The following is a 15,000-nucleotide window of genomic DNA, read 5'->3' as shown; positions in this document are numbered from 1 at the left end:
CCAGGCGAGAGCAACAGAGTTGGCATAGGAGGTCTAAGATGCAGTAAAGTTTAGAAGCAACAAATTGGCTTACCATGGAAGAGAGAAGATTAAGCCCTAACTTGATCATATCTTAAAGTATCTGAACTAGTTTGAAAATCTCAACAAGGTTGGCGGATGGTTGGATTATACTTAAAAAACAAATTATGAAAGTTGCTTGTTTTTAAGGTTAAAATGGAAATGTCATTCAGTTCTAATAACGAAATCTACAAATATAGAACACCTCACCGAACTGTAAAAGTAGATGAATACAATATATGAGTATCAAAGAAGATACGTCCTAGACATCAAACATAGATAGGAGAGACTGATCGTCTAGTTATATCAGTGAAGCTTGTCCAAACTCATCATCTATTATTACCCAAAGTTTAATTACATCTCCAGACACTTATAAAGACCTGAGGAAAGCCTTACCATTTGAGGGTGAAGCTGATAGCCCATGAGAGTTTAACCCTCAACTGAAAATCCCAAAGAACCTGTCTGTGTCCTCCACAGGCAACACCAGCCAAAAGGACTTCACAGGCAGCGATCAGTCCATAATAACGTGAACCTTGAACCTGCTTGTGTCATCCACAGACAACACTAACGGCCGTGACTTCACAGACAGTGTACCCGCCAGGGACACGTGGATCCTTCAACCCACCTGTGTTCTCCACGGACATCCCTACAACGGTAGCTTCACAGACGGTATTTCATGGCTTCTTTTCTATCATGAGAGAACTGATCTGTGGCAACGTCGTCTAGTGTGGGACAGATTGAGGACTTCCTTCCTGTTTCCATCACAGTGTTTATACTTGTTCATAGTGCACGGGGAGGGAGGTTTACAGCCGTGGGGCTCCACCTCTTGAACGTGGACTTTCGGGTGTATGTAAGGTTATATACGTCTGTTTGTGTGCCAAAATTCTGTGTCTCTCTGTATATCTAGGTGTTTGAATGATAATTTGATAATGCCATCTATCATTTTTGCGTTACTATATTTCTACATATTCGTTATGAAGCTCAAAGAATTCGTAATGAAAAACATAACATCAGTCAGACCTCATAATATATGATAGCAATATATCTGGTTGACAGATGGTGATTACTGATTACTGAAGATGGAGAGATGAAGTTACAGAGGGAAGCAAAGAAAATGACAAAAATTGTCCAACAAAAAGCTGTCCCTGAACTCTCTCTCTCTCTCTCTCTCTCTCTCTCTCTCTCTCTCTCTCATATATATATATATATATATATATATATATATATATATATATATATATATATATATATATATATATATATATATTCTTTTTCTTTCTTTTAAACTATTCGCCATTTGCCGCGTTAGCGAGGTAGCGTTAAGAACAGAGGACTGGGCCTTTTTTGGAATATCCTCACCTGGCCCACTCTGTTCCTTCTTTTGGAAAATTAAAAAAAAAACGAGAGGGGAGGATTTCCAGCTCCCCGCTCCCTCCCCTTTTAGTCGCCTTCTACGACACGCAGGGAATACGTGGGAAATATTCTTAATCCCCTATCCCCAGGGATAATATGTATATATATATATATATATATATATATATATATATATATATATATATATATATATATATATATATATATATATATATATATATATATACACAGACAGACACATACATATATACCCATGCACACAATTCACACTGTCTGCCTTTATTCATTCCCATCGCCACCTCGCCACACATGGAATACCATCCCCCTCCCCCCTCATGTGTGCGAGGTAGCGCTAGGAAAAGACAGCAAAGGCCCCATTCGTTCACACTCAGTCTCTAGCTGTCATGCAATAATGCCTGAAACTACAGCTCCCTTTCCACATCCAGGGCCCACAGAACTTTCCATGGTTTACCCCAGAAGCTTCACATGCCCTGATTCAATCCACCGACAGCACGTCAACCCCGGTATACCACATCGATCCAATTCACTCTATTCCTTTCCCGCCTTTCACCCTCCTGCATGTTCAGGCCCCGATCACTCAAAATCTTTTTCACTCCATCTTTGCACCTTCAATTTGGTCTCCCACTTCTCATCGTTCCCTCCACCTCCGACACATATATCCTCTTGGTCAATCTTTCCTCATTCATTCTCTCCATGTGCCCAAACCATTTCAAAACACCCTCTTTTGCTCTCTCAACCACACTCTTTTTATTTCCACACATCTCTCTTACCCTTACATTACTTACTCGATCAAACCAACTCACACCACGCACTGTCCTCAAACATCTCATTTCCAGCACATCCACCCTCCTGCGCACAACTCTATCCATAGCCCACGCCTCGCAACCATACAAAATTGTTGGAACCACTATTCCTTCAAACATACCCATTTTTGCTTTCCGAGATAATGTTCTCGACTTCCAAACATTCTTCAAGGCCCCCAGGATTTTCGCCCCCTCCCCCACCCTATGATTCACTTCCGCTTCCATGGTTCCATCCGCTGCCAGATACACTCCCAGATATCTAAAACACTTTGCTTCCTCCAGTTTTTCTCCATTCAAACTTACCTCCCAATTGACTTGACCCTCAACCCTACTGTACCTAATAACCTTGCTCTTATTCACATTTACTCTTAAGTTTCTTATTTCACACACTTTACCAAACTCAGTCACCAGCTTCTGCAGTTTCTCACATGAATCAGCCACCAGCGCTGTATCATCAGCGAACAACAACTGACTCACTTCCCAAGCTCTCTCATCCACAACAGACTTCATACTTGCCCCTCTTTCCAAAACTCTTGCATTCACCTCCCTAACAACCCCATCCATAAACAAATTAAACAACCATGGAGACATCACACACCCCTGCCGCAAACATACATTCACTGAGAACCAATCACTTTCCTCTCTTCCTACACGTACACATGCCTTACATCCTCGATAAAAACTTTTCACTGCTTCTAACAACTTGCCTCCCACACCATATATTCTTAATACCTTCCACAGAGCATCTCTATCAACTCTATCATATGCCTTCTCCAGATCCATAAATGCTACATACAAATCCATTTGCTTTTCTAAGTATTTCTCACATACATTCTTCAAAGCAAACACCTGATCCACACATTCTCTACTACTTCTGAAACCACAGTGCTCTTCCCCAATCTGATGCTCTGTACATGCCTTCACCCTCTCAATCAATACCCTCCCATATAATTTACCCGGAATACTCAACAAACTTATACCTCTGTAATTTGAGCACTCACTCTTATCCCCTTTGCCTTTGTACAATGGCACTATGCACGCATTCCGCCAATCCTGAGGCACCTCACCATGAGTCATATATACATTGAATAACCTTACCAACCAGTCAACAATACAGTCACCCCCTTTTTTAATAGATTCCCCTACAATACCATCCAAACCTGCTGCCTTGCCGGCTTTCATCTTCCGCAAAGCTTTTACTACCTCTTCTCTGTTTACTAAATCATTTTCCCTAACCCTCTCACTTGGCACACCACCTCGACCAAAACACCCTATATCTGCCACTCTATCATCAAACATATTCAACAAACCTTCCAAATACTCACTCCATCTCCTTCTCACATCACCGCTACTTGTTCAACGTAGACATACATATACATACAAAGACATATACATATATACACATGCACATATTCATACATGGTGCCTTAATCCATTCCCACCGCCACCCTGCCACACATGAAATGGCACCCTCCTTACCTCCGCGAGCGTGCGAGGTACTCGTAGGAAAAGACAACAAAGGCCACATTGCGTTCACACTCAGTCTATAGCTGTTATGTGCAGTACACCGAAGCCATAGCTCCCTTTCCACATCCAGGCCCAACAAAACTTTCCATGGTTTACCCTAGACGCTTCACATGCCCTGGTTCAATCCATTGACAGCACGTCGATCTCGGTATACCACATCGTTCCAATTCACTCTATTCCTTGCACGCCTTTCAACCTCCTCTATGTTCAGGTCCCGATCGCTCAAAATCTTTTTCACTCCTTCTACATTCAATTTGGTCTCCCACTTCTCGTTCCCTCCACCTCTGACACATACATCCTCTCTGTCAATCTTTCGTCACTCATTCTCTCTGTATGACCAAACCATTTCAATACACCCTCTTCTACTCTCTCAACCACACTCTTTTTATCACCACATATCTTTCTTACCCTTTCATTACTTACTCGATCAAACCACCTCACACCACACATTGTCCTCAAACATCTCATTTCCAACACATCCACCCTCCTCCGCACAGCCCTATTTATAGCCCATGCCTCACAACCATATAACATTGTTGGAACCACTATTCCTTCAAACATACCCATGTTTTCCCTCCGGAATAACGTTCTCGCCTTCCACACATTCTTCAACGCTCCCAGAACTTTCGCCCAATTCCCCACCCTGTGACTCACTTTCGCTTCCATGATTCCTGTATCATCAGTGAACAACAACTGACTCATTTCGCAAGCCCCCTCATCCACAACAGACTGCATACTTGCCCCTCTCTCCAAAACTCTTTTATTTACCTCCCTAACCACCCCATTCGTACACAAACAACCATGGGGACATCACGCACCCCTGCTGGAAACCGACATTCACTGAGAACCAATCACTTTCCTCTCTTCCTACTCGTACATAGGCCTTACATCCTTGATAAAAACTTTTCACCGCTTCTAGCAACTTACCTCTCACACTATATTCTCTGAAAACCTTCCACAAAGCATCTCTATCAACCTCATCGTATACCTTTTCCAGATCCATAAATACTACATATAAGCTTATCTGTTCTAAGTATTTCTCAAAGACATTCTTCAAAGCAAACATCTGATCCACACATCCTCTGCCACTTCTGAAACCACACTGCTCTTCCCCAGTCTGATGCTCAGTTCATGCCTTTACCCTCTCAATCAATACCCTCCCTTATAATTTCCCAGAAATACTCAACAAGCAGTACGGCCTCTGTAATTTGAACACTCACCTTTATCCCCTTTGCCTTTGTACAATGGCGCTATGCAGGTATTCCGCTAATCCTCAAGCACTTCACCATGATCCAAACATACATTGAATGTCCTTAGCAGCCAGTCAACAATACAATAACCCCCTTTTTTTGAATAGATTCCACTGCAATACTATCCAAACCCGCCGCCTTGTTGGCTTTCATCTTCCGCAAAGCTTTCACTACGTCTTCTCTGTTTACTAAACCATTCTCCCTGACCCTCTCACTTCGCAAACCATCAGATTACAGATGCAAAAGTTTGTTAATTGTACCTGGTAAGTTCTATTGAAAACTGGTAATCAAGAAGGTGGTGGCACGCACAGAGCGTCACACTGTGGAGGAACAATGAGGTTTAGGCAATGGTAGATCATGTGTCGATCAGGTGTTTGAGCTGAATAGTATTTGTATGGGGTGGTTATGGATTTGGAGAAAAGCGTATGGCATGGGTAATAGAGACGCTTTGCGGATGTTTCTAATACATGGTGGGAAACGAAACTGCCAGAAGCATTTCTTTTTTCTTCATCAAGAGACAAATGCAAGTGTGGGAGTAGAAAGAGAGAATAGTGAGTTGCTCCAGATGAGGTTTTGTGTGCGGCAGGGGTGTTTGATGTCACCAAGGCTCTTTATTTTTCTTGCGGATATAGAGGTGACGGAGATAAGCGCAAAGTTCTCGCACAGAGGAGAAAGTCTGCAAGAGAGAGGTGAGGTGATATGGGAAGTGTGTCCGAGAGAAGTAGAGTGGATGCTGATATGTTATGGGCATATGGAGGGGATGAGTGAGGACAGGAAGACTGAGAGGGTTGTCTGTGGAGAAGACAAACTACCTTTAGGGGTCCTCGTGGCTCTGATTGCTATTCTGGGACCGACAGACAGATCAGCGTAGTGCAACAATAACAAACACCATCAAGCGATGGTGGTATAGTGGTGAGCATAGCTGCCTTCCAAGCAGTTGACCCGGGTTCGATTCCCGGCCATCGCAACCATATTTTAGAAGTCGTTTGGTATGTAATTGTGATATGAAGGTCTCTACTGTTAAGTCAGGACGTGAGAAGTAACTTAGGCAACAAGAGGTGTATATGTTGCAAATTTTGTAAGAAGCTTGAACACAGAAACTCCAACCTGACTGTATTGTGGTCATACCAGTTTCCTGCCTGTCATCTTCTCATAATGAGAGAGACAGAGAGAGAGAGAGAGAGAGAGGCCTTGGCTAATCAGGAGTACTTACGACTACATTTTGCATGGAATAATCACCGTACGAAACGCTAGAGTTCAGAAGAAAAATTGACGTGAATTATATGCTGTTTATTGTTAGAGATTAAATGAATGATTGTATGCTATAGAATGGTAGTCAAAAGCTCCTTGTGAATAAGGGAGAGGGAAAGGACAGCTATCTGGGACAGACTAGTGATATTTTGCAATCAGTGAAGTGCTGACAAGGTCCATTTACACTTTCGCCTGAAAACTGCTTAACACGAGACGTCTGGCCAACTAGCTTCTGAATATGTACTGTCTAGACCAGGGAACTCTCCACATCATCCACGCAAAGTTGAACACTCGTTCTAATGGCTACAACTCGCGACTTGGATAAAAGTGTTACGAATCGCAAATAAACTGGGAAAATAGATTGCTTCAAGAGGTTTATCACAGGATGATCTAGATCCTGGTTAAAAACCTGGCCACCCCTACCCAAAACTGCATCATTTATGACATACATGGAAATCCGTATATATTCATGAACAAGACCATTCACTGGCAAGATAACCCTAGACAAAGCTCCAGGGCAGAAGTAAAGACTAAAAGGAAACCAAAGGATCATAGACAGCTTTTGCTTCAAAGGAAATAACGAAACACCTATACAAATATCTGATGAATAGCAACATAAACATAGGCATCTCTCCAAGCTATGAAAGCTGTCCATTAAGGATGTGGCGACCTTTAACACCTGCTGAAGACTTAGATCTATGATTGACCTGGACTTTTCTCCCTCTCTTGGGTCATATAACACTTGCACAAAGAACTTGGGAGGCTTAAGCATTGTGTCCTTGCCATACTTCGTATGACGTATTCTTGAGCCAAACGAGGCAACATGTCCGTTTCCGTCTGATAACATTGAGTAAGTCACAATAATGTACCAAAACTTTGAATAACTTTGGTCAACAGTGAAAAGTGTTAGTTGCTTGAGCTAACTTGTAGATGTGGTCCACACAGAAGGGCAACGACCAGCTGAAGGTATATCTTATGTGTTACCTGAAGTTCACTGTGTGTTCTATTATCACTGTGTACAAGGTAAAGCTGTTTGTCATAGTATTCTATGACTGATGTTTTAAAGAATATTGCGATGGCCGGGAATCGAACCCGGGTCAACTGCTTGGAAGGCAGCTATGCTCACCACTATACCACCATCGCTTGAAAGTGTCTGCAACATTTGCTTTACGTGGTTCTGCCTGGTGGTCCTTATACCTACCTTGGTCACGCGGACACTTGAAACTTTCTGAATCCTTAACAGACAATACCAGTGGTCCTAACTTCACATACGGTGTACCAACCATGTTGTATGAAACCCTGAACCTGTCAGTGACTTCATAAGATATGCGCAGTGTCCCTTACGATGTACTCACAAAGGTCATACAGACCCTTGAAACTTTCCATGTCTCACTAACAACCCCAGTGGCCCTGACTTCACAGACAGTGTAATAGTTAAGGACACTTGGATCCTTCAGCGCATATGTGTTTTCCAGAGACCACCGCTGCAGCCCTGACTCCACAGACAGTGTTTATTGGTTTCTCTTCTGAGAAAACTGGTCTATGGTAACGTCATCATGACCACCTAGAAATAAAAAATGTAATTAACATCTCAGCCTGAAATGTTTTTCTCTGTGTGAGTAGATTGAAAGCTTCCTTCCTGTTTCTGTCTGTATTTATGTATCTTTTTCATTGTACGGGTAGAGGGTTTTACATTCTTGACCCCTATCCCCCTATCTCTTGAATACGTGAGCCCCATATCTTGAACGTGTTTTTATGTGTATTTATGTAGCATTATATTTGACTGTTTATATGTCAAATATTTGTGTCTCTATGTTTCTATGTATTTGTGTGATTATATCGAGTATGCCATCTATATTTTTTGAGTTACACAATACAGTATGTCTGCATATTCCCTGTGAAACTCAAAAAAGTAATATGAGTCAGACATCATAATATTTGAGAACAAAATATCTGGTTGACACATGGTTTTCATAGATTATCAAAGAACTGAAGATGTAAGGATGAAGTTACAGAGGCGAGAAATAGAATGACTAATAGCGTACAATGAAAAGCTCTACTTTTGACTCTCTCTCTCTCTCTCTCTCTCTCTCTCTCTCTCTCTCTCTCTCTCTCTCTCTCTCTCTCTCTCTCTCTCTCTCTCTCTCTCTCTCTCTCTCTCTCTCTATCTATCTATCTATCTCTCTATCTATCTATCTATCTTATCTCTTTACATACAAAGTGTGCCAAGGCTGCCAGAGTATATGGGACTAGTTGATTTTTCGAAGAGAAATAACTGTGTTGCTGATTAGTTAGCTAAACGTTTGTATCTGTAGCTCACGGTCAGGTGCCTGAGGATTACAAGACTAACTTTGTGGTACCATTATGTAAAGGAAGGTGAACAAATGTAATGATCAAAGTACAAATGCATAAGTTTGTGGATTGTACCTATTAAGTTGTATTGGAATGTGGTGATTAAGAGGGTGGTGGTATGAATAGAACGTTAGATTGGGAATGAACAATGAGTTTTAAGGAGTGGTAGAGGACGTGTGGATCAGGTGTTTGAACTGAAGAATATGCATGAGAAACACTTAGAGAAAGAAAAGGATTTATAAATGGTGATATTGGATCTGGAGAAATTGTATGATAGAGTTATTAGAAATGTTTTGTTGAAGGTGTTGAAGGTGTTACTAACATATTGTGGAAAAGAAAACTGTCAGAAGCAATGAGGATATTCTTTATCAAGAGAGAAATACATGTGTGGATGTAGGAAAAGAGGAAAGTGAGTTGTTTCAGGTGAAGTTTGGTGTGCGGCAGGGGTGTTTGATGTCACCATGGCTGTTATTTTTCTTATTTGACATGGTAGGGAGAGAGATGAGCGGAAGGGTCTTGGCCAGGGGTGCGTATGCAATTTGTCGAGAGAGGGAGGCCGGAGAGGAGAGTCATTTGGTGAATGAAAGGGCGCAGCAGATTCGAGTGAGGAACGGCAGAAGCTGGTGTCTACCATTTGGAGTATGATTAAAAGGAAAGAGCTGAGAGCAAATTCGAATAAAAGCAAAGAATAACTTGGCTCTGATGAGGCCAAAGCTGGTTTGAGTGTGAGTTTCAATAGAAAGAACGAGGAGGAAGCAGAATGTTTTTGATGCTTGGTATTGGATATGGCAGTAAATGAAACTTTGGAGAATGAAGCAAGCCATCAGGTGGCATGTTGAGAGAGGTCATTGTTTGTTTGAGTAAAAATGTGCATGTTTGAAGGCAAAGGAGTTCCGACGGTGTTGTATGGATGCTTGGTATTGGCCCTACATAAAGTACAGAGGAGGATGGATGTGTTGGAAGTGAAATGTGTAAAGACAATATGTGACGTGAGTAGGGTTGATCAGATGAGAAATGATAGAGTAAGAGAAGAAGTATTAAGAGAAGTTTGTCCAAGAGAGAGGAGTGTATGTTGATTCGGTATGGACATATGGTGAGGATGAGTGAGAGGAGAGGAGGACAAGGTAGGCTGTCTGTGGAGGACACAAACACTTCCAGGGATCATTGTGGCCCAGTTTGGTGCTCTGGAACAACGAGGCAGACTATCGTTAAGGAACTGTATTAAACTCCACTAAGCGATGGTGGTATAGTGGTGAGCATAGCTTCCTTCCAAGTAGTTGACCCGGGTTTGATTCCCGGCCATCACAACAACGTCTTAGTTGCTTCATATGTAACTGTGACAGAATGTTAAGACAGGAAAGGTTAACTTATTTAACAATAGGTTCATTACTGCGTTGCGAATTTGGTGGGAAGTTTGAACACAAGAACTCCAGCCTAATTGTGTTGAGGTCACGCTAGTTTCCTACCTGTCATTCTCTCTCTCACAGAGAGAGAGAGACAGTCCTTGCTTAACCACGAGTAAATACAACCATGTTTTGCTATGAAGTATCACCAGCGCGTAGCGCTCACCGTAGGAAACGAGAGCCTGGTAAAAGACCTCGCCGCCCATACCCAAAATTACATTATTTATGATATATATGGAAATTCGTATGCATATGTATATATATACATATGTATACCAAAAAAACCTCCAACAGCCAGGATCGAACTCGTGACCCCTGTGCAACAAGCGGGAGAGCTACCGCTAGGCTAATATCACCCCTTATAGGGAAATGACTATTCGAATACTATGTACCCGAATACCCTTCGTCTCACGTTGGTGAGCAACGGGATCAACACCGGTCATTTCCCATCAGGCTCACACAGCCAGCAGATAGCCTTGTGTGAGAAATTACCAGGAAAGACTGAGTGCAGAATGGAAAAAGGTGAGAGCAAAGGACGTAAGGGGAATAGGGGAGGAATGGGATGTAGTTAGGGAAGCGGTGATGGCTCGTGCAAAAGATGCTTGCGGCATGAGAAGCGTTGGAGGTACGCAGATTAGAAAGTGTAGGGAGTGGTGGGATGGAGAAGTAAAATTATTAGTGAAAGAGAAGAGAGAGGCATTTGGACGATTTTTGCAGAGAAATAGTGCAAATGACTGGAGATGTACGAAAGAAAGAGGCAGGAGGTCACGAAAAGGTGCAAGAGGTGAGAAAGAGGGCAAATGAGAGTTGGGGTGAGAAAGTATCATTAAATCTAAGGGAGAATAAAAATATGTTCTGTAAGGAAGTAAATAAAGTGCGTAAGGCAAGGGAACAAATGGGAACATCGGTAAAGGGAGCTAATAGGGAGGTGATAACAAGTAGTGGTGATGTGAGTAGGAGATGGAGTGAGTATCTTGAAGGTTTGTTGAATGTGTTAGATGATAGAGTGGCAGATATAGGGTGTTTTGGTCGAGGTCGTGTGCGAAGTGAGAGGGTCAGGGAGAATGGTTTAGTAAACAGAGACGAGGTAGTGAAAGCTTTGCTGAAGATGAAAGCCGGCAAGGCAGCGGGTTTGGATGGTATTGCAGTGGAATATATTAAGAAAGGGGTGACTGTATTGTTGACGGGTTGGTGAGGATATTCATTGTATGTATAGCTCATGGTGAAGTGCCTGAGGATTGGCGGAATGCTTGCATAGTGCCATTGTACAAAGGCAAAGGGGGTAAAGGTGAGTGTTCAAGTTACTGAGGTATAAGTTTGTTGGGTATTCCTGGGACATTATATAGGAGGGTATTGATTGAGAGGGTGAAGGCATGTACAGAGCATCAGATTGGGGAAGAGCAGTGTGGTTTCAGAAGTGGTAGAGGATGTGTGGATCAGGTGCTTGCTTTGAAGAATGTATGTGAGAAATAATTAGAAAAACAAAATGATTTGTAAGTAGCATTTATGGATCTGGAGAAGGCATATGATAGAGTTGATAGAGATGCTCTGTGGAAGGTATTAAGAGTATATGGTGCAGGGAAGCAAGTTGCTAGAAGCAGTGAAAAGTTTTTTTTCGAGGATGTAAGGCATGTGTACGTGTAGGAAGAGAGGAAAGTGATTGGATCCCAGTGAATGTAGGTTTGGAGCAGGGTGTGTGATGTCTCCATGGTTGTTTAATTTGTTTATGGATCGGTTTGTTAGGGAGGTGAATGCAAGAGTTTTGGGGAGAGGGGCAAGTAAAGCTCACACACTGCAGCGAAAAAGGTAATGTGAGTGAGACCTCATAACATGTGAGAGCAAAATAGCTGGGTGACACATGATTACCTTGGTAACCAGAGAACTAAAGATGTAAAAAAGAAGGTGCAAAGGGGAGCAAAGAGAGAATGACTTGTATCATGCAATTAAAAACTCTGTTTCTGACGCACACACACACACACACACGCTCTCTCTCTCTCTCTCTCTCTCTCTCTCTCTCTCTCTCTCTCTCTCTCTCTCTCTCTCTCTCTCTCTCAGTGAGAGAGAAGGACAGGTAGGAACCTAATATGACCACAACGCAATCACGGTGGAGTTCCGGTGATCAAGCCACCAAATTCTCAACCCAGCAATGAACTTCTTGTTAGATATATTACTTACCCTCTCCTCATTTAGCAGTATAGACCTTCATACCACAATTTCATATCAAACAACCTCTAAAATATCGCTGCGGTGGCCGGGAATCGAACCAGGGTCAATTGCTTGGAAGGCAGCTCTGCTCACCACTATACCACCATCGCTTGACGGTGTTTTTATTATTGCATTATGCTGACCTGTCTGTCTGTCCCGAAATACTAATCAAAGAAACAAGGACCCCTTAAGGTAATTTGTTTTCTCGACAGACATCCCTCATTTTCTTCCTGTCCTTACTCTCATCATATATCGTTACCATATTAGCATACACTCATTACCTCTCCCGGTCATATTTTCCATATTACTTCACCTCTCTCTTAAAAACTTTCTCCTGTCCAAGATCATTTCGCTCATCTCCCTCACTGCCATGTCCATAAAAGTATAAAGAGCATGATGACATCAAACATCCCTGCTGCACACCAGACTTGACCTTGGAACAACTCACTCTTCTCTGTTCCTCCTCCCACACATGCATCGTTCACTTTATGAAAAAATAAAATTTCTTTTGGTAGTTATCTTCACTACCATATCTTAGTAATACCTTCCACAAAGCATATCTATTACCCGTATCATACGCTTCCTCCAGATCCATAACCGTCACATAGCAAACCTGTTTGTCTGTGTTTCTCACGCATATTCTTCAGTGCAAACATCTGATCCCCACATTATTGCCCACACCTTAAACCTCGTTCTTCTTCCACAGGGTGACGCTCTGTATTAACCACCACCCTCTCAATCACCACTTTCCTATACAACTTGCAAGGTACAGTCAACAAACTTTTACATCTGTAATTTGACCATTTTCATTAGATCAACTTTTCTTTACACAATGGTGCTTTAATTTGATTAACCAGCCAAACGAAAAATCAGATTTTTTTTATATAAATGGGAATAAAGAAATATAGATAGATGCATAGATACATATATATATATATATATATATATATATATATATATATATATATATATATATATATATATATATATATATATATATATATATATATATATATATATATATATATATATATAGAGAGAGAGAGAGAGAGAGAGAGAGAGAGAGTTTGTGTGTATGTAGATGTGTGTGTGTGTGTGTCAGAAATAGAGTTTTTAACTGTATGATACCAGTCATTCTCTTTGCCCCCTTTTGCACCTTCTGCTTTACATCTATAGTTCTCTGGTTACCTAAGTAATCATGTGTCACCCAGCTATGATCCTCCCATGTATTATGAGGTCTGACACACATTACTTTTTCGATACAAGTGTGGAGCTTTCCAATAAATATATAGAAATATTGTATTTTGTAAAACAAGAATTACAGACGACTTACTCAATATGACACAAATATATAGAAACACAGAGACACAGACATTTGAAGTACAAACAGTCATATATAAAGCCACCTAAATACACAAGAAAACATGTTCAAGATACGGTCGCTCACGTCTACAAGAAATAGGGGTTTGGGGGTACTTACTGATGTATAACTCTCTCCCCGTACAATTAAAAAGGTAACTGCACTGAAACGGAAACAGGAAAAAAGCTTTCAATCTACTCAAAAGAAAAGAAAAAGAAAAAAAGAAGCATATCTAGAAATATGTTAATTACATTTCTTATTTCCAGGTGGCCATGAAAACGTTCTCACACGGTGGTTCTCTCATAACAGAAGAGAAACCAGTAAACACTGACTGTAGAGTCAGGGCTGCAAGGGTTTGTCTTCAAAGTAGACGACATATAGAAGGATCCAAGTATCCTTGATGACAATCCTCTTGTGATGTCAAGGCCGCTGTGTTTATCAGGAAAATACAGAGAGTTTCAAGTGTCTATATGACTTTTGTGGGTACGCCATATCTGAGGTCAGGGACACTGGGCATATCTTATAGGGTCACTGACAGGTTCAGGGTATCATAAAATACCCGTATTGTATGATACACCGTATGTGAAGTTAGGACCGCTAGGATTGTCTGCTAAGGATGCAGAAAGTTTTAGTTGTGCGCGTGGCTGAGTAAGGTACAATGACAACGAGGCACACCATCGTAAGAAACTCTTGCAACACTATGAAGCGATGGTAGTATGGTGGTAAGCATAGCTGCCTTCCAAACAGTTGACCAGGGTTCAATTCCCGGCCATTGCATAATTCTTTAAAAAGTCATTAGTAGACTTCTGTGACTAAGAGCTCTATCAATTATACAGTGTTAACAGAATACGCTGTTAACTTCCGGTATCACACGTAATGTACCTTCAAGTGGTCGATGCCCTACTGCGTGGAGGAAACCTACAATTCATGGGTTCAGAAATCTAACACTCTCCACTGTGGAACAAAGTTATTGAAAAGTTTCAATAATTTATTGTTACCTACTCCTTGTTATCAGTCGGAAACTGATATGTTGCCTCCTTTGACTCGGGAATACATCTTAAGGAGTATGGCAAATAAACAATGCTGAAGTCTCCTAAGCTTTCTGAGCAAATGCTATATGACCAATGGGAGGGAGAAATGTGCAGGCCAATCGTAGATGTCAGTCTTCAGGAGATGCTAAAGATCGCCACTGAAACTTCACATCCTTAATGGACAACTTTCATAGCCTGGATATATACCACTGTTTATGATGATATTTTTAAGATATTTGTATGTGTTTCTTTATTCCCTTTGAACAAATGTTATCTATGATCCGTTGTTTTTTTTCATATATGGATTTACATTTATATCATGAAAAATGCAATTTTTGTCAGTTTTAATCATTCTGTAACAAATAT

At 41.3% G+C, this 15,000-nt stretch overlaps 2 non-coding genes across 2 annotated transcripts; one reads left to right on the top strand and one right to left on the bottom strand.

Annotated features, from left to right (window-relative positions):
* Nucleotides 1-5,927: 5,927 nt before the first annotated feature.
* On the top strand, nt 5,928-5,999 carry TRNAG-UCC (transfer RNA glycine (anticodon UCC)). The gene has a single exon. It is a non-coding gene; the product is annotated as a tRNA-Gly (tRNA).
* Nucleotides 6,000-7,354: 1,355 nt separating this feature from the next.
* On the bottom strand, nt 7,355-7,426 carry TRNAG-UCC (transfer RNA glycine (anticodon UCC)). Its single transcript has one exon. It is a non-coding gene; the product is annotated as a tRNA-Gly (tRNA).
* Nucleotides 7,427-15,000: the final 7,574 nt, after the last annotated feature.

The sequence above is a fragment of the Panulirus ornatus genome, chromosome 11 (genome assembly GCF_036320965.1).
Source record: "Panulirus ornatus isolate Po-2019 chromosome 11, ASM3632096v1, whole genome shotgun sequence".
Classification (NCBI taxonomy): Eukaryota; Metazoa; Arthropoda; class Malacostraca; order Decapoda; family Palinuridae; genus Panulirus; species Panulirus ornatus.
This window is presented reverse-complemented; position numbering and strand designations above follow the sequence as displayed.